At 41.1% G+C, this 27058-nt stretch overlaps 1 protein-coding gene and 1 long non-coding RNA gene across 9 annotated transcripts in view; one reads left to right on the top strand and one right to left on the bottom strand.

The window, feature by feature from the left end:
* PCED1B (PC-esterase domain containing 1B) overlaps positions 1 to 27058 on the bottom strand; it is a 61257-nt gene that overhangs the window by 14395 nt on the left and 19804 nt on the right. For both annotated transcript variants that reach the window (XM_077870332.1, XM_077870334.1), the window contains exons 3-5: positions 21365 to 23821; positions 10094 to 10255; positions 537 to 659 (exon numbers count right to left, since the gene is read on the bottom strand). The gene's annotated coding sequence lies outside the window, so the exon portion shown is untranslated. The remainder of the gene's footprint in view (positions 1 to 536; positions 660 to 10093; positions 10256 to 21364; positions 23822 to 27058) is intronic.
* The window catches only part of LOC144296937 (uncharacterized), a 61568-nt gene that overhangs the window by 6184 nt on the left and 28326 nt on the right, over positions 1 to 27058 (top strand). For 4 of the 7 annotated variants that reach the window (XR_013363872.1, XR_013363871.1, XR_013363867.1 and 1 more), the window contains exon 5: positions 170 to 7161. This is a non-coding gene — a long non-coding RNA (uncharacterized LOC144296937). Of the gene's footprint in view, positions 1 to 169; positions 9465 to 27058 lie in introns of those variants that run through there. The other 3 variants (XR_013363874.1, XR_013363866.1, XR_013363873.1) reach the window with 3 other exon arrangements.

Here is a 27058-nt window from a genome sequence, read left to right on the forward strand (position 1 = left end):
CCTCTCCCTTTTTTGTTTCCTAATTCTTCATTTGTTCTTACAGAAGTGGTACGGTCATGGGCTTCTCATCTATTCCATCAGAAATATTCTATGCAGATAACCTATATCTCTCTGAAATATTTTATTCTCCTTCTTCCTTCTTAAGAGTCAACTTCCCTTTTTATTTAAGGCAGATGTCTGGAAAGAAGAATACAAATACCACTTAGAAGAGATGTTCAACTGCAGAAAGTCTTTGGTAAACTGACCATCCAGATTGTTCTGAATATTTAGTTGTTTGAAATGGATCAGAGAACTCATGACTCATGACAGCCTCTAAAAGGAGTTAGGTAAAAAAATAAAAATAAAAATAAATAAATAAATAAATAAATAAATAAATAAAAATAAATAAATAAAAGGAGTTAGGTGAAGCTGTCCCTATGGTGCGGTACTGTAACTGACCCAGACCCTCGTACTCTGTCTGGAGACCACTTAAACCTTGATACGGATTTGAGGTATGGTGACTGCATGGCTACTGATGGTGTGAATTGAAACCAGACCTATGATGCTGTGAATCAAGTAGCTTTGGGGCCACACAGACTTGAGTTTGATCACGAATTATGTCATTTATGGCTGCATGACGTTGGTCGTCACTGAACTCCTTGTGGCTTGATTTTTCTCATCTGCAAAATAATGACAATAACAATCACTACATAGAGGCAAGGGTTAGATGAGAAAATCGACTTCGAGCACCAGGTATATACTAGTGTATTATAAAATATATCCACATCATTAACTGAGGCCATTAGTTCTTTCATTCATTCAATAAATAATGTGGCAGACACTGTTCGAGGTATAAGAGATACAGCTGTGAATGACACATTAAGAAAAAAATAAACAAACAAAAAAACCTTTCCCTTATAGAGTTGATATTTGGGTTGGGGGAGTCAGACAACTAAATAAAAAAAAAAAAAAAAACCTGATAAGGAAAATAATATGTTAGGTAGAAGAGGAACATGATTGTTGGATGAAGAAGATGCAGGGGCTGTGGGTTGGAATTTTAAATGGTGTAGTGACGGGGTTTGAGACCCACTACCCCAGAATATGGTACCTCAGCATGCTGAATATTTTAAGACCAAGGGACTTGAGAAACAGCAGGTGCTAGAGTGACTCTGACCTCCCCTGAAGCAGGTCACAAGGCCCTCTTGTGAAAGGTGCCCTCCCCTTACCTGGAACAAAGTAGCATCCTTATCTCTGAAGACACCAGGACTCAGAGAGGAATCCAAACAAACAAGTTTTGTTAAATTCCCCCAGTTTATCAGCCTTAGCTGGTACCCTGTGTTCTACCAGAGTGAAAAACACTTAGGCTTAACCTTGCTATGTGTCTTCCGTTTTTTTGTTTGTTTGTTTGTTTGTTTAAGATTTATTTATTTGAGGGAAGAGAGCAAGCAAGTGGGGGCAGGAGGAGAGGGAGAGAGAATCTCAAGGAACTCCCCACTAAGTGTGGAGCCTAATGTGGGGCTTGATCTCATGACCCGGTGATCCTGACCTGAGCTGAAATCAAGAGTCAGGCACTTAACCCACTGAGCCACCCAAGTGCCCCTCTGCTTATAGGCTAATTTGCATGCTTTTCTCTTGTTGATCTGTCTTTTGTTAGAGACCCAGCTGGGAACCTAGAAAGGTTAGAAGGAACCAATAGTGGTCTGGAGAAGGCCTCCCAGAGAGGATGACATTTGAGCAGAATCCAGAGGGAGGTGATGGAAACACTGTGTAGAAATCGGAGGGGGGAGGAAGCTCCAGGCAAAGTGAACAATAAAGAGGTGAGTCTGACTAGCTTGAAGTGAACTAAGAGAGGCAGACACAGGAGATGGAGTCAGAGGAGAAAGGGCGGTAGGTTGTGGACCATTGAAAGAACTTGGGCTTTTATTCTGGGAGCCACTGTGAGGGGCCTGAGCAGAAAATTTCCACCACCTTACTACAGACTGTGTGGAGCAGGAGTGGAAGCAAGGAGACTACCTCAGAAGTTATTGAGTAATTCAAGAGTTGAACCAGAGTCACATTAGCTGAGGAGTGAGGAGTGGTCAGCTTTTGGGCCATTCTCGCCCATGGAGAACAAGGAGGGAAGGCAAGCCTAGCTCTGTGGTTTTCTGGCCTGAACAACAGAAAGGATGGAGTTGCCATTTACTGAGATGGAGAAAATTTAGGAGAAACAGATTTGGGGGGTGGGAGTCAAGAGTCTGATATGGGGCTTGTTATATCTGAGATTCCTTATAGATATCTAAATTGAGTTGTTGAATGGAGATTTGAATATATAGGTCTGGAGCTGGGGGGAGAGGGCCAGGCCTGAGGTTTCAGTTTGGCTTGGATGCTCTCACCACAGGAGTAGGTGAAGCTAGAGAGGAAAAGAGGTCTGAGAATTGAACCATGGGGCACTACAGGTAGAGGAAGCCAGGAAGTCGAGAAGGAAGGCCTACAGGAAGGACTCTTAGTCCTTCTCAAGGAAGAAAACTAGGAGAGTGGGAGGTCCTAGAAGCCGAGGGGAAAGAGTTTCAAGGGAGGACTCAAGAGACGTTGTCTGTCTCAGAGATAGTTGATAAGTCAAGTGGGATATTTGGCCATTGGCTGTGCAGGACATTGGTGACCTTGACTGAGTGGTAGAGACAAAGGCTGCTTAGAGTGGTAAGAAAGAATAAGAAGGGGCAGCTCGGGTGGCTCAGCGGTTTAGCGCCACCTTCAGCCCAGGGCAGGATCCTGGAGACCCGGGATCGAGTCCCACGTCGGGCTCCCTGCGTGGAGCCTGCTTCTCCCTCTGCCTGTGTCTCTGCCTCTGTGTGTGTGTGTGTGTGTGTGTGTGTCTCATGAATAAATAAATAAAATCTTAAAAAAAAAAAAAAGAATAAGAGGAGAATGGGAAATGGTACCACCCTGGAGGAGTTTTACTATGAATAAAGCTGGAAAGTGGAGGAGAAGTCAGCTGGAAAGTGGGGGAGCCCAGGGTAGGATGCCCCCAATGGCATAATGATTATTTTTAATTAACATTATTTAGGAAACAGCCAGTATAACAAAAACACTCTGACCCTCTTAGGTCTCTAGAAAGCAGATCATAAATCTCCCCTGTGAAAGGTCCCCTCCCTACAACCAGGAGGAAGAGAGGCATCCTTATCATCAGAGACAGGGAATCCGGGGCTGAAGAAGCCACATAAACAAACCTTGTTAATTTTGCTAATTCACCACCCCAGCCCAAATTCTGCTTAGATTCCTTACTAATTGATGGTCCCAAACATAAAGTATTCTTTGTCCTGTCAGTTCCTCATAAACCTGTGTCCCTTTGTCTAGAAAGTATAAAAACTGCTGCCTTAGTCACTTCTGAGGTCCCATATCTATGAGACCTCTGTGTGTATGAATTAATTTTTTTGCCCCGTTAATCTGTTTCATGTTAATTTAATTCTTATACCACCCAGAAGAATCTTGAAGGGCAGAGGAAAATTTTTCTTCCTCCACAAGGGGGAAGGGAGGCCAAGAGAATTTTATTTTCTTTTAAAATAGGAACGGGGTTGGGATAGGGGGCAGCCCAGGTGGCTCAGCAATTTAGCGCCGCCTTCAGCCCAGGGCCTGATCCTGGAGACCCGGGATCGAGTCCCGCATCAGGCTCCCTGCATGGAGCCTGCTTCTCCCTCTGCCCGTGTCTCTGCCTCTCTCTGTGTCTCTCATGAATAAATAAACAAAATCTTAAAAAAATAAAAAATAAAAATAAAATAGGAACGGGAGCTCCTGGGTGGCTCAGTGGTTGAGCATCTGCCTTCGCCTCAGGTCATGATCCCGGAGTCCTGGGATCAAGTCCCACATCAGGCTCCCTCTGCCTGTCTCTGCTTCTCTCTCTGTGTCTCTCATGAATAAATAAATAAAATCTTTAAATGAAAGAATGAAAGAGATGGGAACAATAATAGTATGTTTGTATACTTACAGGAATAAGTCAGTGAGTGGGGAAAACCAGGTGATGCAGGAGGAATGCGGTGAAAGGGTTGGGATCTATGCCTAAGTGGAGGGGTTGACCTTGGACGGGAGGACACACAGGTAAAGGCTGGGTACTGGGGCCTGAGGCTGGTGTATGGCTAGGTGTGGGGGCGCCAGCTTGTGGAGTTTTTGCTGACTGCTATGTTCTCAGTGAAATAGGCAGCAAAGACAAGGTCACCAGTTGAGAGTGATCCTGCCTCAGGCCCTATTAGAGGTTTGGGGATGGAGGAGAAGGTATGAAATTGTCCTCTGGGAGATGAAGGGGGCTGTCATTACTGAGCAGCTTGGAGGCCCACTTCAGGCTGGGAGCCCCTGGTCAAACTGGGAGTGTTCAGCATGGATGCTTGATTTTCTCTAGTCTATCTTTTGTTGTTGTTGTTGTTTTTAAGATTTTATTGATTTATTCATGAGGGACAGAGAGAGAGAGAGAGAGGGGCAGAGACACAGGCCGAGGGGGAAGCAGGCTCAGTCCTCATATGGGACTCAATCCCAGGACTCCAGGACTCCAGGATCATGCCCTGAGCCGAAGGCAGGCGCTCAACCACTGAGCCACAAAGGCGTCCCTTCTCTAGTCTGTTTTAACCACATGGAAGGCAGATAGGAGATTAGGCAAAAATTGTATTTAGTTAGGACTTTTGGTCTCTACTGATGTATGTTAAATGTCATTACAAATTCATAATGTGTTTTACACTCTGATTTATTTAGAAGCAAACCCATAAAAGCCAAATATTTTAGACAGTGAAAAATATTATGAGTATCGGGACAAAAAAATGATGTTCCTTTAACATTAACAACTCTTTTAGTAGTTTCAGCCACAGATTAGTTTAAGTTGATCTTTATATGAGCTAATATCATTTTATTCACATTTCCTGTTTCCAAGAACACTGATTTTTCTTATCTAATTGGAACGGAGTGCTTCAAGCAGGCCAGAAATCAACCTATGACATATGTACTTATAATATACTTATTTCAGCAAGCTGCTGTGTGTTTATGTGCAAATCTGTGAGTGGCTACCTTAAAAAAAAGGATCAAGTTTGGCAAATCACAAAACACTATGTGTTTTCTTTGCTTGTATGACTTGAAACAGTCTGCATGTTCTTGATAATTTCTCTTCAAAGCACTTGCATTTTGAACTTTTAAGCACATGTGAGTAATTTGTTTCTACTGAGGCACAAAGTCTTCTCTGATAGTATACTAAGAATTTTGAGACTGGATTAAAACTTATCATGCGTTCAGTGTAGTGATTGAATTAAGTTCTGCACAAAGCCAATCCCTGCAAACTTCTGTGTTGTCGAGGAGGGAGGCTAGAGTTGGAGTTTGGGAGGTTATAGGTTGAGAAGAGCCAAATTGGTGGTTTCACCAGGATGCATGGAGTGAGAGGTGAATTTATAGAAGACCTCATTCTGTCAGGACTTCTTAAAATTTTCTATGAACTTTCTTAGAATTCTGATGTTTTATGCAAATTTTCTGTCCGGGTCCAGTATTGCTTAGGGGTTCAGAGCATGGCCTTTGCAGGCAGAAAAGTTGAGTTCAGGTCTGAATCCTCCAAGCTGGCTGATTTGGGGAAAGTTCCTTAACTTCCCTGGCCCAAATCCAGCAGTGGAGATTGAATATGCAAAGCGCTAAGCAGAGCAGTTGGCACTTAGTAAATGCTCAATTTGTTCTAGAAATTAGTATACATATATCCATGCTTTAGTAATATAAAAATAGGCTTTAAATGACTACCACTGAATAAAATGTAAACACTGACAAGTATCCCGTTCGGTGGCACAGCTCTGAACTGGTGTGCCCTGATCCATGCAGGAACAGACTTGACAGGTGGGTAAGATGATGGCACCTTAGGCCAAGCTGAGATTCTAAGAAGGTCAAGCAACTGCCTGAATCACAGCCAGGCTAGCTGCTGAGCTTGGACTAAGGACCAGGCCTCCTGAGTCTCAGTCTCAGTTCCAGAGCCACAGTTCATAAATTCCAGAGGGGCAAAAAACAAACAAAACAAAACACAAAAAGATGGTTAACCTTTTCATAAAGAATAATTTAACATCCTAGGAGAATTGGGCCTTGAATTATTTAGCAAAGTCCCTTACCTCTAAATAATATTAAATTTTTTTTAGAGGACTCCTAACTACTGACTTAGTCTTCTGATTCCAATTGTCTCTCTCTTTTGTCTTGTTTTTTTTACCAACTAAACCATGTGTAAGTGTGCCGTTTGGTAGTGTTGAGTGTATTCACAATACGACAGTATCATGCAGCACACCTCGTGAGGATTTTCATGTCATAAATCTGAAACCCTATATCCACTAAGCCACCACTCTACTTTGCTGATCTCCAAAGCCTCCAGCAACCACCCGTTCCACCCTCTGTTTCTCTGAACGTGATTGCTTTAGAGACTCCACCCAAGTGGAATCACATGATATTTATTTATTTACTTATTTATTTGCATTTTATTTTTTATTTTTATTTTTTTTGTATTTGCCTTTTCTGACCGGTTTAGCTCACTTAACACCATGTCATTGAGGTTCATCCATGTTGTATGTGACAAGATTTCCTTTTTAAAGGCTGAATAATATTCCACTGCCAAGTTCACTACAGTTTCCTGGGATACCATCTGCATAAGAACATAGCTATGTCAAATCCCAGGCCAGAAGCTTTCAGATCCTCTACTTGGGCTGTTTTATGTTACAGGTCAGTTGATTTAGCTATTTATGAGCTACAACAACACTTCCTGTCCTTGATCCATGTTCGCATAAACTATGCAAAACAAGAAGCTCCAACCTAGACTCAAAAAATGCTGGGAGCATCATCCCTTTCCCAATCAAAGAGGCTGGCAAACAATCTTTCTTCACCTTTCACATTTATGATCTGCATTTTTTTAAAGATTTATTTATTTACTTATTCATGAGAGACACAAAGAGAGAGGCAGAGACATAGGCAGAGAGAGAAGCATCTCCATGCAGGGAGCTCGTTGTGGGACTCGATCCCAAGGCCCTGGGATCATGACCTGAGCCAAAGTCAGGTGCTCAACTGCTGAGCCACCCAGGTGTCCCCATGATTTGCATTTTTAAAAAGGTTATTTTTAAACTGTCTTTTCCTTCAAGTCGTCATATTGGAAGAGGCTATCCACAACACTGTGAATTTTTTAAAAACCTGGATATTTCAAAAAAATGCATGCTGGTAAGTGCATTTTAAATTAATTCTAACAGGGCTAATATTATTTTTTCCTGAATCAAAATGCTATATATATATATATATATATATATATATATATATATATATATATAAAACTCTTCCTCTTCCTATATTTACATGATGGGATGTGGATGCGGGAATTTTATTTTCAGAGCTATCTGAAACTTGGCCAAACTACATTTATAAAGAAAAAGTTCCAATATTTTCAGAGATATTAACTGCTAACTTGCTGAACATGAGGTTTCTTTGTCCAGGAAGGTAGACATTGCTTAGTATTTTTGACGCATGCTAATTTCCCTTTTCTCCTTCACTGGATAAACTCTGGCTGGGGGGCTCTGGGGCCAGGCACAGTGCTTGGCCCCCTGCTAGAAGGTCGACTAAGGCATGGTCTCTGTGTTCAGAGAGGAAAAAAAACAGAGAAGTTGATGATTATAATTCATTGTTGGAAATGCAGTTATGGCCTTATGTGAGAGTATCACTTCTATTATTGAAAAGGGTTTTTAAAAATTTTACTAAATATATGAAAATAGCACTGGGAAAAGTGGTCTCTGGTCAGACTCTTTACACATGGATGTTTTTGCTTTGTAATTATGATTGACCCAAACTGCATTATATATATTGTTTTATATATCAACTGTGTGTCACTATTCCATTCTATCAATAAACAGTAGGCTTTTAAATATTTTTCCAAATTACAATTTACAAAACTAATGTCACTGTGTATGTTTTTTACTTTCCCCTCTTTCTCCTTTAGGATATTCTTTTTCTTAAAATTTTGTTGTTGAATCTCTGAAATATTCGAATAAATGAAAATGGAGAATAAAAGGGCAGCTGGGTGGTTCAGTCGGTTAAGCATCCGACTCTTGATTTTGGCTCAGGTCATGATCTCAGGGTCATGGGATCGAGCCCTATGTCTGGCTCTGGCTCAGCACAGAGCCTGCTCGAGATTCTCCATCTCCCTCTCCCCCTCCCTCTCCCCCTGCCCCTCCCACCACTCATGCTCTCTTGCTCTCGCGCTCTTTTCTCTAAAATAAATAAATCTTTAAAAAATGGAGAACTATAAATTACTTTCACTTCTCTGACTCTGATGTTTACCAGTTTCACTGACCTCTGCCTATAAATCTTTGAGTCATATGTCAATATCCCATTTTCTTAGTCATGATTTCTAGGTGTTGCTTAACTGTCGACTCAGTCACCTTATATATTTGTGTGAGAACAAAAGACTGTTTATTTTCTAGATAGGCATTTACTCTTGGTGATGCATGCTAGTTAAATCATGGGGCAGTGTTAAAATGCATGACAAAAATAGCTAAGAAGAAAGAAATGTCTCCCTGTTCCCGGTTGAATAGACTCTGTGATGGTGTAAGGATCCAATTTAAAGTAAATTCTAAACTAATTATGTTACTCCCCAAGCTTGTTCCTCCTCTCAGTAAGTGAAGTCAATATTTACCTAATTGCTCCATGACAGAAATTGCAGGATCATCTGGAATTCCTTCCTTGCCTTCATCCACCAGGAGTAGAGTAGATGCTCCTTTCTAGACCATTCTGTGGTCAGTCCACTTCTCTCCCTTAGAGCCTCTACCTTCGTTCAAATCTGAAATCCGGCTGTGGCTTCCTAATTTATCTTCCCACGTGTGTTCTTTTCTTCCCCTACCCCATTCTCTAACCTGCAGCCTTTGCTCTTTCTGGATGTGCATCTTCTCATTTCATTTCCCTTTCAGAGGCTGAATACAACCTGCTAAATCATGTCAAGATTTCTCTGAAAACACCCAGCCTTTTGCCTTTTCTTAATCAGGCGTATTAGTCAAATACCTCCAGAGCGTTACCTTAGTGTGAGGTCGGAAGATCCCAAACTGACAAGGCATCTTAGATCATGATAATAAATTACAAATATATCCCGAGTATATCCTTCTGAACACACACTGAGTATATCATGGACTGAATGTTAATAATTTATATTAACTCATTTTACAGAGTCTGCAACAATAATTACTCCGGCCATTTACTGGGCGTCTCCTTTACATTCCAGGCATAACATGTTCATTAGCCGTTACTTTTTAAACCACCCTACAGAGTGCCAGCCCAGGCCAGTTCCCTAGGAAGTAGCAACTTTGCAGTTCCAGCCTGCCTCAGCCTCCCCCTACACCCCTCCCTCCCCCTAATCAGGCACTGCACACCTCCTGTTCTGAGGCTGCTTCCATGCCCACAGGGTGCCCCATAGAGAACGGTGACATGCAGGATTAAAATATTGTGGCCAAAAATAAATAAAATAAATAAAATAAAATAAAATAAAATAAAATAAAATAAAATAAAATAAAATATTGTGGCAAAGATGAGCAGACTGCTTAATTATTTCCTGTGGGGGCAGAGAGGCTGGCCCCGAGCGGACAGCAGCACCTAGTTTACCACCTAACCTGTCACAGCTCTGGTTTCAGGCATGCATGTTTGGTGACAGCAGGTTCACAAGTCCTTGACACTGGGTGGAGTTGCAGATGCAAGACCCTGGGAGAATTTCTTGTTCCTCACTTATTTTTGTTATTCTGATTGCTGATGCTCCTCGGGGAAAAATCAAAGAACCAAATGTGGAGTATTATTCATTAGCCCACAGTCTGAAGGAGGAACTGTCTTACAGAGCTTACCCAACCACAAACTTAAATTTTAGGAGGAAATAGGCAAAGAAAAAAATCTGAGACCTTGCCCATCATATGCTTAGTTCGTTAAAGGAAACTAGAGAGGGAGCTTATTATTTCTTCAAATGGGAAAGCCCCAAGCAGGGGAAAAATACTAAAATGTTTCATCTGGGTAGGTTCTCAGTGGACCTCTTAAGAAAACACAACCTGTGGGCCAGGACCCAGCTCCCAAGGCTGATGCAAATTCTTTACATTGTGGTTGTGTCTGATGAGGGACCCATACTTACCTGCTTATGCAAGGAAGGTTTCCTTACTGTCCTGTCCTTTTATCACTTGGTCCAGAGGAGGAAGGAAAAGGGGGGGGGGGCATGCCACACTGTCACCTGTGCAGCAAAAGGCAGTCGGGAGCTCCCCTTGGCCACTTGCCACTGTGCCTGGTCATGGTTGTCCTATGAGGAGAGAAACAGCACTCCTGTCAGCAGGCTTGGCGGGAGGCAGCAGCATCAGCCGGCTGGAGGGCATGCCCCCCCCAACCTGACCTCCCTGGGGAGGTGGCTCAGGGCTTCCTCTTTGATGGCACTAATTACAGCTACTTTGGACTCCTCTGTGGTAGCGGATGAGCCCAGCTGCCAGGTCCCAGCTTCATCGTGACCAGACCAGCGCACTTACTCAAACCAGCACTGACTATCCTAATCATTTCTTTTGCATTCTGGAGACAAAGACTTAAACCCTCAGTCTGGCCACTTTAGGCTAAGGCCTCTTTACTTCCTTGGTGCTTTGACCACGGGAGGCCACCTAGGACCTGAAAAGATGTACCCTGGGAGGCCTTCAGTCGGAGCCCACACCAGGGTAACCTCGGTCTACACCTTCTCCTGATGAAATTTTGCTGTATCTTGTCGTTTGCTAACATCCTCTGAGTGCATGCAGATCTGTTCCTCGCTTTCCTTTCCAAAATACAAGGTCCTTAAAAACTGGGATTTTTTTTTTTTTTTCAAGTGCCAACTCATTAAAGAGAGAGTGCAGAAAACAGAAGTGAACTTTTGCCTTGTCTCCTGGAAGCTGAAGGAATTACCAAGGGGAGAGGAAGTTGAGCACAAACCCCTAGGCCTGATGCCAACTAATGATAATATAACGGTTTGCTGAACAATTTGTGTTCTGTTTCCTTTCTTCTCCCTCCTTCCTAACTTTTCTTTTTTTATAAACAAACAAACAAACAAACAAACATAACCAAAACAACAACAACAAAAAACTATTGGCTAAATTCATTGATGGTTATAGTATAATCTACACACAACCACAGTTATAAGATTAAATGAGTAGGGAGGTAAGTGAGCTAGGATATCCAGATTCTTTTATACTAAGAATCATGGATTATCTACCATTTATCACTAAATTAGAAGGAAATGTTATGGCCCATCTGCGGAAATCAGCTTATATGTAGACGATGAGGAGAAGCAATTGGAGGCACCCAGAACCTTTACTATTAGATGTATGATTTGTCTCTCCTGGTCTGTAGGCAGGGGCAAGTTAAGGAAACGAGGCAGCAAGTTAGGATTGGGAATAAATCCAGAACATAGTAACCACTCCAAGAAAATCCAGATGTCTAAGAACTAGACCAGGAGTCATAAACTCCAATGGCTGTAGGCATAGACATGAGATATAAGAGAGTACATGGGCAAGGTCTGTTCTTTGTGTGTATACTCATTTTTCATATTAAATATTTAGAAGTAGTCTTTGTTTCCTCCAAGAAAGTATTTTCCTCCTTGAAATTCTTAAAACCTCACATATCTTGTTCCTCCACTTCTTCTAAAAACGTGGGAAGAGAGAAACCCCTCTACCACAAAGAAAAAACAAAAGTGAAAGTAGAGTGGTAAACGACAACTTATTCTCAGCCTCATTGTAGGGGACAGTAGGGAGTCGCGGGGATTGTGGCAAACTGGAAAACGCACGTCATTCAAGTAGCCATTAGCCATTCTGTCCTAGCAGATTGCTCCATAAGAGAATATGGTTTCAGTTATTGACAGATATTCCAATGTTTCAAAAAGAAGAAAGCCATAAAAGTTTTTAAGAGATATATCCTGATTTTTAAACATTGGTCCAAATAAATAAATGAAAGTACTGTGCAGGCAAAACCAAACAACTTTGCAGCCATTAGGTTTTTACTTCTGTCTAGATAGTGAGAGAGTCCAATTCAAGGGAACATCTGGGAATCACGGACCACACAGAATCAAGTCAAATGGGATCTGGGATAGAAAACAGGTAAGCAGGGAAAACCGCAGAAACTACAAAAGGGCCGGAGACAGAATTCTGATGCCATTCCTGCCTCAGGAACAGACATTTTCCCTTTTAGCTGTAGCAGAAACCAGTAATGGTTTCCTAGGCAACATCCAGTCTGGCTCTAGCCTGGAAACCCACGTGCTTCTGCAATGCAGCGACATTTCTTGATAGGCAAATTTGGGCACAGTTTTGGAGTCTTACAAGCCAAAGGAAGGAAGCTGAGATGTGCTATTGAGTAGCAAGTCCCTGTCATGGCAAATTTTAACCTTTCCATTAAGTATAGAGTTTTTCAGGAATACTCATTTGTCTTTGCAGTTCATTGAAATCAGATTCTCAAAGCCTGAATCCATCATAAGCATCTTTTAGGTTTTGTTTTTATTTAATTTGTGGTGCTAACAATGAAGATAGATAATGAGATATTTGTAACACCAATATATTGATAGTGTAGTTGATCCAAATGGCTTTTAATATTTCTTCACAATCGGGCAGAGCTCAATGGCCTGTTTTCAGATAGAAGCTCAGGTTTACTCAAAGATAAACTGAAAAATACTTGTTTTCTTTGCTAGGGAATAATAATAATAATAAGAAGAAGAAGAAGAAGAAGAAGAAGAATATTGTTAGGGCAATATTGATAACCATACTATGGAGAACTTTAAAAAGCCTTCTAAATAACTTCCAGCAATTCTCTATTCTGTTTGTAAAACACTGGGGAAGTAGAATTTATTTATTTATTTATTTTAATTTTTTAAGATTTTATTTTTTTATTCATGAGAGACACAGAGAAACAGCAAGAGAGGCAGAGACACAGTGAGAGAGAGAAGCAGGCTCCATGCAAGGAGCCCGACGTGGGACTCGATCCTGGGACTCCAGGATCACGCCCCGGGCTAAAGGCAGGCGCTAAACCGCTGAGCAACTCAGGTATCCTGGGAAGTAAAATTTAAATGAGCAACTGTGCCTTTTAATCCACATCTCATGCATCCCTTAATGTTTAACTGTCATCATTATTTTTCCACCTATTCTGACAAGCTGGACTGAGATCAGAGTTATTTATCTGACATACCAGGAGAATGCTATAGGCACATTGTGTCCTGATCAAGGCCTTTGGAAACCCCTGTTATTAAGACCTTATAAATAAGAAGGAGAAATATGGCTGTGCTACATGATGACGCACTTTAGTGCGTTCAATATTCGACTATCATTCAACAAACATTGAGTTAGCAAATATTTATTGGGTATCTGCTATGCACTAAGTAGTGCAGTAGGTTCTACAAGCATAGGAGTCAATAAGGATTTTTTTGTAGAGGGCACTGAGAAGCAAATAGAAATTTTAAAGTAGGTACACACAGGGGCGCCTGGGTGGCTCAGTTGGTTGAGCATCTGACTCTTGGTTTTGGTTCAGGTCATGACCTCATGAGTTGTGATATTGAGCCCTGCCTAGGGGCTCCAGGCTCAGCGTGGAGTCTGCTTGTTTCTCTCTCCCTCTTGCTCTGCCCCTCCCCCCACTCTTGTGTGCACTTTTTCACATAAATAAATAAAATCTTAAAATAATAAAGTAAATACATACACACAATTATATATATAAATACATAAGTGTAAATGTATACTGTATTTGAGTGGAGAGTAAATTTCATCCTAACAGTAATATTCATCCTCACTATTATAATATAAAAATAATTTTAAAATGTCATAAGTAAAACATGTTATATCTTTATATATAATGATGTATAAAATATATATTAATCGACTATTTTTAGAGTAGTTTTATGTTTATAGAAAAATTGAGGGCAGCCCCGGTGGTGCAGTGGTTTAGCGCCGCCTGCAGTCTGGGGCGTGATCCTGGAGACCCTGGATAGAGTCCCACTTCAGGCTCTCTGTGTGGAGCCTGCTTCTCCCTCTGCCTTTGTCTCTGCCTCTCTCTCTCTCTCTCTGCATCTCTATGAATAAATAAATAAAATCTTAAAAAAAATAAAGAAAAATTGAGTAGGAAGTACAGATTCCCATATACACTCTCCTCACCCCGACCCCCAAAGTTTCCCCTATTAAATTTTACATTAGGGTATATTTGTTACACAAATATTGTGTATGATGAACCAATCTTGATATCTCATTTTAACTAAAGTTCTCCGTTTACATCAGGGTTCACTCTGTTGTACATTCTGTGAGTTTGGACAAATGTATGTTTGTATCCACCCTGTTTCCTGGTGTCACAAGTCATCATGTATCACCATATCATGTATCCACTATTAGAGTATCATACGGAATAATTTTATTACCCTAAAAATCCTGCCTGCTTCACCTACTCATCCTCCTTTCCCCCAGGAACCTTGGCAACCACTGATTTTTCTATTGTCTCTATAGTTTGCCTTTTCCAGAGTGTCATATAGTTGGAGTCGTATAGTAGGTAGCCTTTTCTTACTGGCTTCTTTCACTTAGCAGCATGCATTTAAAGTTCAAAAACCAAAAAAAAAAAAAAAAAAATAGAGGCTTGGTAGAAATCTTAGCTTTGTAAGAAACTTTGAAGAGGCTGTGCTATTTTGCATTCTCACCAGCACTGATGAGCTCCCGTTGCTCCCCATCTTCGTCAGCGTTTGGTGTTGTCATTGTTTTGGACGTTGGCCATTCTAAGAGGTGTGCCATTTTTGTTTTGTTTGTAATTCCCCAATGACATATGATATTGAACATCTTTTCACAGGCTTATTTCTCATTTATATCTTCTTTGGTAGCGTTCACATCTTTTGCCTACTTTAAAAATTAGGTGGTTTTCTTACTATTGAGTTTTGAGAGTTCTTTGTACATTTTGTATATAAGAATTTAATCAATTATACGGTTTATAAACAATTTTTCCTAGGGGCGTCTGACTGTTGCTTTCAGCTCAGGTCATAATCTCAGTGTCATGAGATCCAGCTCCAGGATGGCCTCTGCACACAATGGGGAGTCTGCTTGAGATTCTCTGTCCCTCTCCCTTCCCCTCTGTACCTCCCCACCCTTTCTCTCTCTCAAATAAATAAATAAATAAATAAATAAATAAATAAATAAAATCTTTTTTAAAAGATATTTTCTCCTAGTCTGTGGATTGTTTTTTTCCTTCTCTTAATGATGTCTTTTGTAGAGCAGAAATTTTTAAATTTTAATGAGGCCCCACTTACCAATTTTTCTTTCATGGATTATGCTTTTGATGTTGAATCTAAAAACGTATTGCCAAATACAAAGTCACCTAGATTTTCTCCTATTTTATCTTCTAAGAGTTTTATAGTTTTGTATTTTGCATTTAGGTCTGCAATCCATTTTCAGTGAATTTTTGTGAAAGGCGTAAGTTCTATATCAATTCTTTCTTTTTCTTTTTGCCTGTGGATGTAACTTTCTTCCTGAAATATTTATTGAGAATACTATCCTTACTTCACTGAATTGCCTTTGCTCCTCTGTGAAAGATAAGTTGATATGGGTCTATTTCTGGGCTCCTTATTTTGTGCCATTGATCTGTATTTTTTCTCCAATACCACATCACTACAGCTTTATAGAAAAATTTAAAGATAGTGTCAGTTCTCTGAATTTGTTCTTTTTTAAAAAATATTAAGTTGGCTATTCTGGGTGTTTTTCCCTTTCCATATAAACTTTAGAATAAATTTATCAATAGCCAAAAAATAACTTGCTGGGATTTTTGTTAGGACAGAGTTGATCTGCTGATCAAATTGGAAAGAAGTGGTATCTTGACAATATTGAGTCTTCTTATCCATGAATACCCCTCCATTTATTTAAATCTTTGATATCTTTCATCAGAGTTTTATAGTTTTCATCATATAGATCTTTTTTACATCTCTAATTAAGGATTTTTTGGTGTTAACATAAATGATGTTTGGTTTTAAATGTCAAACTCCAATTGTTCATTGCTTCTATATAGAAAAGCCATTACTTAAGTGTATTAACTTGTATCTTGTGACCTTGCTATCATCACTTGCTATAGTCACAGGGTTGTGTTGTCATTGTTGTTGATTCTTTGGGATTTTTCTACACGAAGTGTCATGCTGTTTGTAAGCAAAGACAGCTTATTTCTTCCTTCTTAGTCTGTATACCATTTACTTCCTTTATAAAAAATTATAACTGCATAACTTAGGACTTCCAGTACAATATTGAAAAGAAGTGATGAGAGGACATACTCTTGCCTTATTTCTAATTTTAGGGAGAAAGCATCTAGTTTCCATTATGTAGGATGTTAGATGCAGATATTTTGTAGTTAGTTTTTATTTATTTATTTATTTATTTATTTATTTATTTATTTAAATTCCAGTATAATGATTATACAGTATTATATTAGTTTCAGATGTCCAATGTAGTGATTCAATAGTCGCATGCATTACTCAGTGCTCATCGTGTACTCTTAATCCCTTTCACCTATTTCCCCTATCCTCCTTTCCACCTCCCATCTGGTAACTATGTTTGTCCTTTATAGTTAAGAATCTGTTTTTTGTTTATGTCTTTTTTCTTTGTTCATTTGTTTTGTTTCTTAAATTTACATATGAGTGAAATCATATGCTCTTTGTCTTTCTCTGACTGATTTCTTTCACTGAGCATTATACCCTCTCGATCTATCTATGTTGTTACAAATGGCAAGATTTCATTCTTTTTTATGGCCGAGTAATATTCCATTATATATATATATATATTATATATATATATATATATATATATATATATATATATATATATATTACCACATCTTCTTTATCCATTCATCTGTCAATTGACACTTGGGCTGCATCCATAATTTGGTTATTGTAAATAATGCTGCAATAAACATAGGGGTGCATGTATCTTTTTGAATTAGTGCTTTCCTTTTGTTTGGGTAAATATTCAGTAGTGGAATTACTGGATCATATGGCAGTTCTGTTTTTAACTTTTTTAAAAATATTTTATTTATTTATTTATTTATTTATTTATTTATTTATTTGACAGGGTGGAGGGAGGGAGAGCACAAGCAAGGGTAGCAGCAGGCAGAGGAAGGGGGAGAAGCAGGCTCACAGGGGAACAGGGAGCCCGATGTGGGGTTTGATCCCAGGATCCTGGAATCATGACCTGAGCCAAAGGCAGACACTTAACTGACTGAACCACCCAGGCGCCTCTATTTTCAACTTTTTGAGGAATCTCTATACAGTTTTCCAGAGTGGCCAAACCAGTTTGCATTTCCACCAACAGTGCACGGGGATTCCTTTTTCTCTACATCCTCGCCAACACTTGTTGTGGTGTTTGATTTGTTTTGATTCTGACAAGTGTGAGGTGATATCTCATTGTAGATTTGATTTGCATTTCCCTAATTATGAGTAATGAGGTTGAGCATCTTTTTGTGTGTCTTGCATATATTCTTTATCAAGTTGAGGAAGTTCTCTATTTCCCTCTATTTCTAGTTTGGTAAGGTGTTTTTTGTTTGTTTGTTTGTTTGTATCATGAATTGGTGTTGGATTTTTTTCAAATGATTTTATGCATTTATTGATATTATATAATTTCTTTTTATTGGTTGTTGATGTGATGAGTTACATTAATTGCTTTCAAACGTTGAAGCAGCCTCACATACCTGGAATAAAACCCATCTTGTCATGGTGTGTAATTCATTTTATATATTGTTAAATTTGATTTGCTAATATTCTGTTGAGGCATTTTACATCTACGTTTATGAGATACATTGGTCTGTAGTTTTCTTTCTTTAATATTTTTGTCTGGTTTTGCTACTAGGTAACAGTGAATTCATAGAATGAGTTAGGAGGTATTTCCTCAGCTTCTATTTCTGGAAGAGACTGTAAAGAATTGATATCATTTCTTCCTTAAATGTCTACTAGAATTCACCATTGAACCCATCCAGGCCTGGTACTTTCTGTTTTGAAAGATTATTAATTACTGATTCAATTTCTTTAATGGATATGGGCCTAGTAAGACTATTTCTCCTTGGTATGTTTTCATAGATTGTGTCTTTCAAAGAAATAGTCTATTTCACCTGAATTATATTTGTGGGCACAGAGTTATTCATAATTTTCATTTGTTATTCTTTTAAAGTCCATGAGATCCATAGCAATGGCCCTTATTTCATTTCTGATATTAGTAATTTTTTCTCTCATTTTTTGTATGTGATTACATTTTAATATGTAATTCTATTACAAGTGAGGGCAGATATATTTCCATATAGCCAGTTTTATTTCTTTAATAAACTACCAAGGCATGTACCTTTGCTTGTTTTTCTACTTTATCTAAGGCCTATGATATATTAAATGTTAACCTTTTGAGTGCCTGGGTGGCTCAGGTGGTTAAGTGTATGCCTTCAGCAGAGCCAGGATTTGAAGACAGATGCTCTAATGCCAGAAACTTAATCCCTGAGCTCTACTGGGCCCTGAACCCAGGATCCTGGGATCAAATGCTGCATTGGCTCCCTGCTCCGAGGAGACTCTGCTTCTCCCTCTCCCTCTGCCTGCCATTCCCCCTGCTTGTGCACTCTCTCTCTCACTCTGTCAAGTAAATAAGTAAAATCTAAAAAAATAAAAAATAAATAAAAAATACTAATGAAATAAATACAATTTAACCTTTTGTTCTGTCATACAAGCTGTAAATTTTTTTTTTTTAAGACTTTAGTTATTCATGAGAGATAGAGAGACAGGCAGGGAGAAGAAGGCTCCCTGCAGGGAGCCTGATGTGGGACTCAATCCCGACATGCCAGTATCAGGACCTGAGCCGAAGGCAGATGCTCAACCACTGAGCCACCCAGGTGCCCCACTGTAAATATATATTTTTAAATATATTTAAACTGGTGCCCCGGCTTATTATCTTCCATTTAATTGAGTGTTCATATTTTTTCTTACATAAGGTTTACATAAAATCTTTTATTTTTGACTATTTCTTCCTGTGTTATTATGCTAAACAATACCTCACATTTTCTGACAATTTACTATGTGTCAAGCATCTTATAAAGTGATTTACAAGTATTATTGAAGTTCAACTTCAAGCAGTCCTGATGGTAGGTACTATTATTTCCATTTTATGGATGAGAAAACTGAGAAAACAGGGACACCTGGGTAGCTCAGCAGTTAAGTGTCTGCCTTCAGCTCAGGACATGATCCTGGGGTCCGGGGATCGAGTCCCACACCAGGCTCCCTGCATAGAGCCTGCTTCTCCCTCTGCCTGTGTCTCTACCTCTCTCTCTGTGTCTCTCATGAATAAATAAATTTAAAAATAAAAAAAAAAGAAAGAAAGAAGGAAAGAAAGAAAGAAAGAAAGAAAGAAAGAAAGAAAGAAAGAAAGAAAGAAAGAAAGAAAGAAAACTGAGGAGCAAATAGGTCAGCATCTTGTTTTAGGTGAGCAGAGCCAGGATTTGAAGACAGGTGCTCTAATGCCAGAAACTTAATCCCTGAACTCTACTGACTCCTAGTAAAGTGCTCCCACTGAAAGATGATATGGTTTACCTATATTTTTTATGGTTTGCCTATTTTTTTAAAAGGACACTCATAAATATTCTATTTCAAAAATGGCAATATTTTCAAATTTCATAACAGAACTATATGTCATAGCCTTCATAAATCTAAAATAATTCATTTTATTTTTAATATTAATTTATTTATTTGAGAGAGAGAGAGAGTGCATGGTAGAGACAGGGGAGGAGCAGAGGGAGAGAGTCTCAAGCATAGAGCCTCCTGTGGGGTTCAATCTCAAACCCTGAGATCGCAGCCTTGAGCTGAAACCAGGAATCAGATGCTTAACTGACTGAGCCACCCAGGCACCCCTAAAATAATTTATTAATTTGGAATCAGAATTGACACATTTCCTAGTTTGACAGATCTTGTGGAAAACTGGTCTAATAGAATCTTGGAAGGTGTGGGAAGAATTGTAATGGAGACAAAGAAAACAGCAATATTTTTTAATGACAATTATTACTTACAGGAAAAAAGAAAATGGTAAGAAAATTTAATAATCACTGTGCACTCAATATTAAGTTATGAATGCTATTTGCATGGGCATAATAGAGTGAAAAAATAAATATTTAACTACACACACACAAAAAAAATAGAATGGAAGGTGAGGAAGTGGAGAATAGAAAAAGTAGAGGAGATATCTCTGATGGACTCAGGTAAGATTTTCTTAGATCTTCCTGACTTGCCTCGTGTCTGTTATGAAACTGGACTGGGCTGCTCTGAGCCACCTTGTTTTTGACTCTCCCTGCACCATGTTACTTATGGCAACTACACCTTCTAGAGAATAATGCTCACCCCTCCTCCATCTACCACCATGTAGTCTTTTGGGATTTGCTGCTTCTAAATGAATTTGGACAATCAGAGGAGGAAGAAGGGTAGGTAGAGGGAGAAGGAATAGCTTTACAGTCATCAATTATTAGATGGAATTGAAATGTAATAAGGGCACCTGGGTGGATCAGTGGTTAAGCATCTGCCTTTGGCTCAGGGTGTTATCCCAAGTTAGGGACTGAGTCCCTCATGGGGCTCCCTGTGCGAGGTGTGCTTCTCCCTCTGCCTATCTCTCCCTCTCCCTCTCTCTCTCTCTCTCTCTCTCAGGAATAAATAAATAAAATCTTAAGAAAAAAAAGAAATGTAAACATAATGAATATGGAGAGAGATCGTGTCCTCTCCTCATGACCCTCATTTACTCCCTTGAGACAGCTCCAACTTTTAGAAATATTCCTAAACACTAATTCCAAAAGACGAAAGCAGGCTTCTTTTCCTTTCACATAAGAACAAATTTCTTCATTTAACAAGTGAAATGCATAAGGCTAATAAATAATTCACAGTACTCAAAATGAAGACAATAAGTTTAAATGGAATTACAAAACAGAATAAATGGCCAGTGTTATTTTTGAAGAGCACAGTTTCATTCACTATCTCATATTGCCACATCACACCTTTCCCTGCCTCATTAAAACCCTGGCCATCTATTCCTGCTCCCCCATCTAAGGAACATCTGTTCTTTAAATAGCGTATGGAACTCCTACCAGTGTGACCTTCCTTCCTGGCAGGTCATCTGAGAATATTAACTAGACTACTTTGTTCCACGGTTCCCAGAAGAGCAGGAGACCATAATATTCGGAGAAGCTTCATTGTTGCAACAGTCTGAGCAGTCTGCCAAGAATGACCGACTCCTTTTGCTCTGAAGAAGTTTCTCTTGTGTTTGCAATAAGTAGATATCAATGGGACATTTACGGATCTGAACTTGTTCTCATGCTTGGAAGGGGACCCACCTCTGAGATGAGGCAGGCAGCGGGGAGACAGATCTGTTTCAGGGCCATGTGAGAAGGTTACCTGAAGGATGATGGCAGCAAAGGGCAAGCTGTCAGCACTGCAGGGACGTCTCAGGGCAGCGTGACCAAGTGTCCCCCTTCTGGGTGGCAAAGCACAGGCAAAGCACCTCCTTGTGGCATTTATTCAATGGTAGGCAGGCAGGACACCAGGAATTCCACCTGTGGAGCAATACAAGGCTCCAGCCTTGGAGGAACTCAAGCAATGAAATGGGTTAAAAGCAACCACAACTCCAGAAAACAAGTGCAGTTATCACAATTAGGTCCTAAATGGCAATGACATAAACTGGTGAAATGCGATGGGCAAACGAGATTAGAATCCTGGAGACTATCCGGCTGCCTCCTATGATTTATAGGACTAGAGCAGTGTGCTGATCCTCATACCAAAATTTATGTCAGTGGGTGAAAATACAACTCTAACTTCCCAGTAAATCATGATTTAAGCGATTCAGGACCGAGGGTGTGGAAGTGTCTTTGTCTCTAAGAGAGACAATAAGAAATGCTTAGAGTTTATCAAAGTCATTCCCAATTCTTTATATCTTTTTGTTTTGGAGGTCAGCCAGTCTTCTCCTCCAAGCTGTCATGGTAATCTGGGTAAGTGGAGGCAGGAATCTGAATTACAGTGGCGGGGGGGACAAAATGATGAACCACACGGTGAATGGAGTAGAGAAGAGCCCAAGAATCACAGCCGAGGAAGAATTGCAGAGGACATTTCCCTGGTGTTAAAAGATAAACTGAAGCATCCAAAATGTTAAGAGTTTATTTGAGCAAAACTCAGTTCTCATGGGGTGGTGTCAAATCAGAAGTGGTTAAGGGGACTCTGCCAACAGGAGTTCCCATAGAGATTTTACTTATAGTAAAAAGGTAGAAGCCAAGGGAACATGTCACTGATGGGCTCTGGCTTAAAGCCCAGCTGGCCCATTGTGATCAACTATCCTTAATTTCAATTTTGTAATCTGGGCTTAGGTTATGGTTTGCTTACCTAGGCTGCCATGGCATCAGAGCTGTTTCAATCGAATGGCCTCCTAGTTTGGCTCATTTAACAGGGGTATCTGGATTGGCTTGGACAACTGAATGGATGGTGATGCCAGTACAGAATAGGGACCTTCTAATCCCTGGATACAACACCTGACTCTGCTTTTTTATTTTCTATGCCAAGTTGAGCCATTACTTAGCTTCTCAGAGCCTTTATCTGTAAAAGCAAGAATAGTTCCACGTACAGATATGTTGTGAGGACTAAAGAGTTTATACCGCTAAATCGGCGCATTTATTGTCTCTAATTGCCAAGCCAGGCGTTCAAAGCACTCTCAGGGTGCTGGGGGTACAATCCACACACACCAAAGGGAAGAAGCACTGAAATATCAGTGCACGTGAAGTGTTCGAGGAGTGCAGAATCATGCACTCTGCTGCACATGTGAGGAAAAAGGGCATTTGAGCTCAGGTTGACTGAATATGGTTTCACCAAAATGCATTTCCCCATGATCCTGGACAAATTAATCTCTGTGAGCTTCAGTTTCCTCAATTGGGGATAATGATAGTACCTATCTCCAGGAGCGGTTGTGAGGACTAAGTGAAATAATCCATGAAAAATGCTCAGCACAGGACCTGGTACGCTGCAAGTACTCCATCGGGGTTAGCTATTTTTATTAACATTATTACTGTAGAGACTCTGGGAGTCTGTGAGCTCTGATGGCCTCAATGACATATCAAGGTCACAGCTAGTTCATAGCAGGGCCTAGACTAGGATACAGGCTACCAATTTTATGCCCCAACATGAACGTAGACCTGTGGCCTCATCCAATTCAAATTCTTCTACTGGAGATTCTAAAGAGAGTGTTGGAGCCTTTTGGGTAAGGGGGGGACTCCAGCAACTTGTCCCAAAGGGAAGTTTTGAATGAGATCATTTAACATTTCGGTGAGTTCATAGCTAGAAGAATTACCCCCTTGAACAGGTCATCATTCTGCGGTATTTATAGATTCACTTTTGCTTACTGGACATCTTCAGGTTTTTTCCAGGCTACATACTTCTCTTATTTCAGCCTCTAAACACCCTGTTCTCTGCAGTCTATTTAATCGACTTTCATTACAAAGGGAAATGAAAGCAAAAAGAATAGGTTTTCTTAAAATCAGCATCCATTTACTGTCCGTGGTGGTTTAGAAGCTATTTGCGGAACCACGGAAAGAGGCAAAGAAGAAAAAGTATAGCCTACGTCTTCGAGATAGTTACCAGTTCGTTTAAGTAGAGCAAATCTATATGCAATGAGAAAACAGTAGTTCTAGAACAACGTGTGGATATTCCACGGTGATTTGGGGATAGATTGGAGAGAGTCACACAGAGGAGACAACATAAATTGATGATGTTCTGTTGGTCGGGAGGTAATGAGGAGGTATGGAGAAGGAACAGCCATCTCTTTGGCCAGGGCTAGGTGGTCCAAGTAGCCTCTGGATGGTTCTGAGTCAGCTGTAGAAAACGGTAATGAATATGGCTTAATAAAAAGAAGGGCAAGTAGGGGTTCTCATCACAATCACCTGGAACTAGTGAAAACCAGCTACCCCCAGGACCCACCTAGAGAGATCCCGCAGCAGTTACCCTGAGTCTGAGAGCCCAAGCATCCAAGCTTTAGGGGAGCTCCCTATGATTAGAACATGCATCCAGGGCTGAAAACCTGTGGCTTAGGGCAAAGATTAGCTGATGAATATTTCCAAGTCTTGTGTGGAGAGCGGCAGGCCTGGGGTGAATGTTTCTTCTTTTGGGTTGTAATGAAAATGTGCTTTCCTCCACTTTGCCTGGGGTGAGAGTAAAGGGAATGCCTTGGGCTGTGAGCAATGCTGGTTTGTCTGGGGAAGCTCAAGCTGAGGATTTGGGGGCAGCGACCCTCTGAGATCTGGTAGGTTGTTGAATGGTTAATGCTGGGCTACGGAATTTGGGAGAAACCTGGGGAATTTAAGCAAAAACTGTGCGTCTCTGAAGATGGATTTAGTGAAATATACGGAATTGTGAAGCTGTCAGAAGATAGAGAGGTGAAACAAGCCTGAAAACAGACAGCACATGGCTGTGAGGCCAGCTAGGTCTTTTTGATAAAAGTGGCATAAATTTAGCCTAGCTTCCTCACTTGTTACTCTTAGTAGCACCCTTCCGTGTTTGTTGTGAGATCAAATGGGAGCACAGAGTGCCATGCCTGGCCTACAGACAGGAATAAGCATTAGTTAATATTACTGTTGTTTCCAAAAGATAAAGATTCTGCGTGAATGACTCATGCGTCCCAGACTCAGGATTTAGGTGGCTGCGGGTAAAGAAGGTTTCCCTTGGAAACTGGCATCGATCTAAAGGTTTCTAGTACAAAGGGAATTGAGAGGAAGCAGTGCACCTTCAGCCTGTGGGGAGGGTGGGAGTCAGAGTGAAGGTGCAGAGGTCACAGGTGTGAGTTCCAGGCCCAGAAGAAGTGGGTCAGAACAGACAAACCGGGGTGAGACCTGCACCCATTTTGGAGACTGAAATGAGGCCACATGGGGCGGGGCTGTCACTTGTGCCTTTTATGAACCAACCTGAGCCATAGAAAAGGGCGGACTGGGGGGGATCCCTGGGTGGCTCAGTGGTTTAGCACCTGCCTTCGGCCCAGGGCATGATCCTGGAGTCCCAGGATCAAGTTCCGCATCAGGCTTCCTGCATGGAGCCTGCTTCTCCCTCTGCCTGTGACTCTGCCTCTCTCTCTCTGTGTCTCTCATGAATAAATAAATAAGATCTTTAAAAAAAAAAAAAAAAAGGTGGGCTGGGACTGACAGCTTGAAAGAAAGTAGTCTGAGTTTATGCATTTCTGCTTTTTTTGGATGATAATTCCAGCTCCCGACCACTTCAACTAATGCATAGGAAAATATTTTCCAAAGGACAAAATACTATGTGAATAAAGCCTTATCATGTTTTTTTCCGTGCGGAGTCTATACCTGGAGAGTCTCTCAAATGGTACTGAACTAGTCTGTGCACTTCAAGCGGGTTTCCGAGCACATGGTCATGAAGCGGGCATGTGGGCGGGGAGCAGGGTGCCCAGTGGCCACGACAAGTGCCAGGTGGGGCTGGAGGAGCCAACCCAAGGGCTCTCTTCTGTGGCTCCCAGGCCTGGAGCAGCGGCAAAGCTATGCCAAGGGCTTGCCAAACACCTCAGGAGCTTTCTGGTTGGAAATTTCAAGGACGCTCACTTCGTCATAAGGCTAGTTGAAGCGAAAATGCCAAGCTGGAGAGACACAAGAGAACACGGATTAAAATGTCTGGCTCATCATCTCCGCCCATCAATTGTCTGCTGAGATGAAGACAATATGCGTGATGGCAATATAGCACCGAGAAGAGACGGCTTAGCAACTAAGTCCATGGTGCTTGCACTTGATGTTAGGGCTGCAGAAAGCCACCGTGCAGCCTTGAGTTAATGTTTAAGGACCTGTACGTTCCGAAAGCTTGAAGAAATAAATGTGTGTTCAAGGCCACTCATCCGCCGAATGGCCTTTGAAGAATATTTTCATTATGAGAAAAAACGGTCACTGTCACCATTTATTTAAGCAAGATTACGGACTCTTCTGAGCAGGACTGTGCCTTCCGGTTGGGCAGGTTGTTCATGGCACCAGAGTGCACACTGGAGTGGGTCCTGAGATCACTCTGCCCCCTGCTCACTAAGCCTGTACCCTGGTGCAGGGCTGCATCTGCCCAGAAGGAATGTCTTTCTCCGGTTCACAAAAGGCCCCCCACGGGGCCACGGCAGTCCTCTCAAGGTCTAAAAACACAACGCATCTCTTCTGCAGAGGGGGCTTCTTCGGGTCACTTCCAGGTAGGAAACCAATGATGTGAACAATAAAGTGGAAGAAAATAAACATGATCAGAACATAAGGTACAAGAAATGAAGAAGTAGCACAGCCAGGTGAATCAGGAGAAATGGTAGGTGGTCTCAACACAGGTGGAGGGCCCCCCCCCTGCACACTTGGGGTGTGAGGAAACGTGGACAGGAAGTTCATGGTGACCTCACAAATGGCAGAAAGGAAAACAGGGCAAAATGCCATGCGGGGGCACTTCGAAGTAAGAAGCAACAGGACTCTGGGACTCCTGAGTCCAGCAATTGTGTAAATCGGGCTGGAAATAGTTCATGTACCAGCAGCAAGTCTGGTTTTAGGGGGAACACGGAAAATGAGCATGTTTCCAACAGTCTCTGGACTTCTCTTCACTTGCAGCCAGAGCCCTTGGGTCCTCTGGCCACTGTGTCACCACAGCAGAGCCCTGTGGCCACAGGCCCCCTGTGTGGCATCTCTACTTGGATGACCTGAGCTTCCACGCCACGCTCACAGCTGCAAGGCTCTGCCCTCCCGGCCTTCCGACTGCTAGTGTTCACATGGGCGTTCAAAAAAGGAAGTGCTTAGCCCTGAGAAGTAGTGTGGCCTTGAAACATCCTAAGACACCGCTCAGGTTCCTTTCAATTTCTCAGGACAGCAGAAGTCACACCTTAGAAACAGATCACAACCTCTCAGCATTGACTTTTGGAGAAATAAGTCAGACCACTTCCAAGGATGCTGGGCCCATGGCTCCCGGTAGGTCTCGTGCTTTTCCACGGTGTGGCCCACACCCTTCCTGGACTCTTTCCCTTGTCTGGTTTCTGTACACCTGAGGTTATGGCTGCAGAAAGCCACCGTGCTTTAGCTGAGGCATGGATGAGGTGATCCG

The sequence above is a fragment of the Canis aureus genome, chromosome 25, assembly GCF_053574225.1.
Source record: "Canis aureus isolate CA01 chromosome 25, VMU_Caureus_v.1.0, whole genome shotgun sequence".
Classification (NCBI taxonomy): Eukaryota; Metazoa; Chordata; class Mammalia; order Carnivora; family Canidae; genus Canis; species Canis aureus.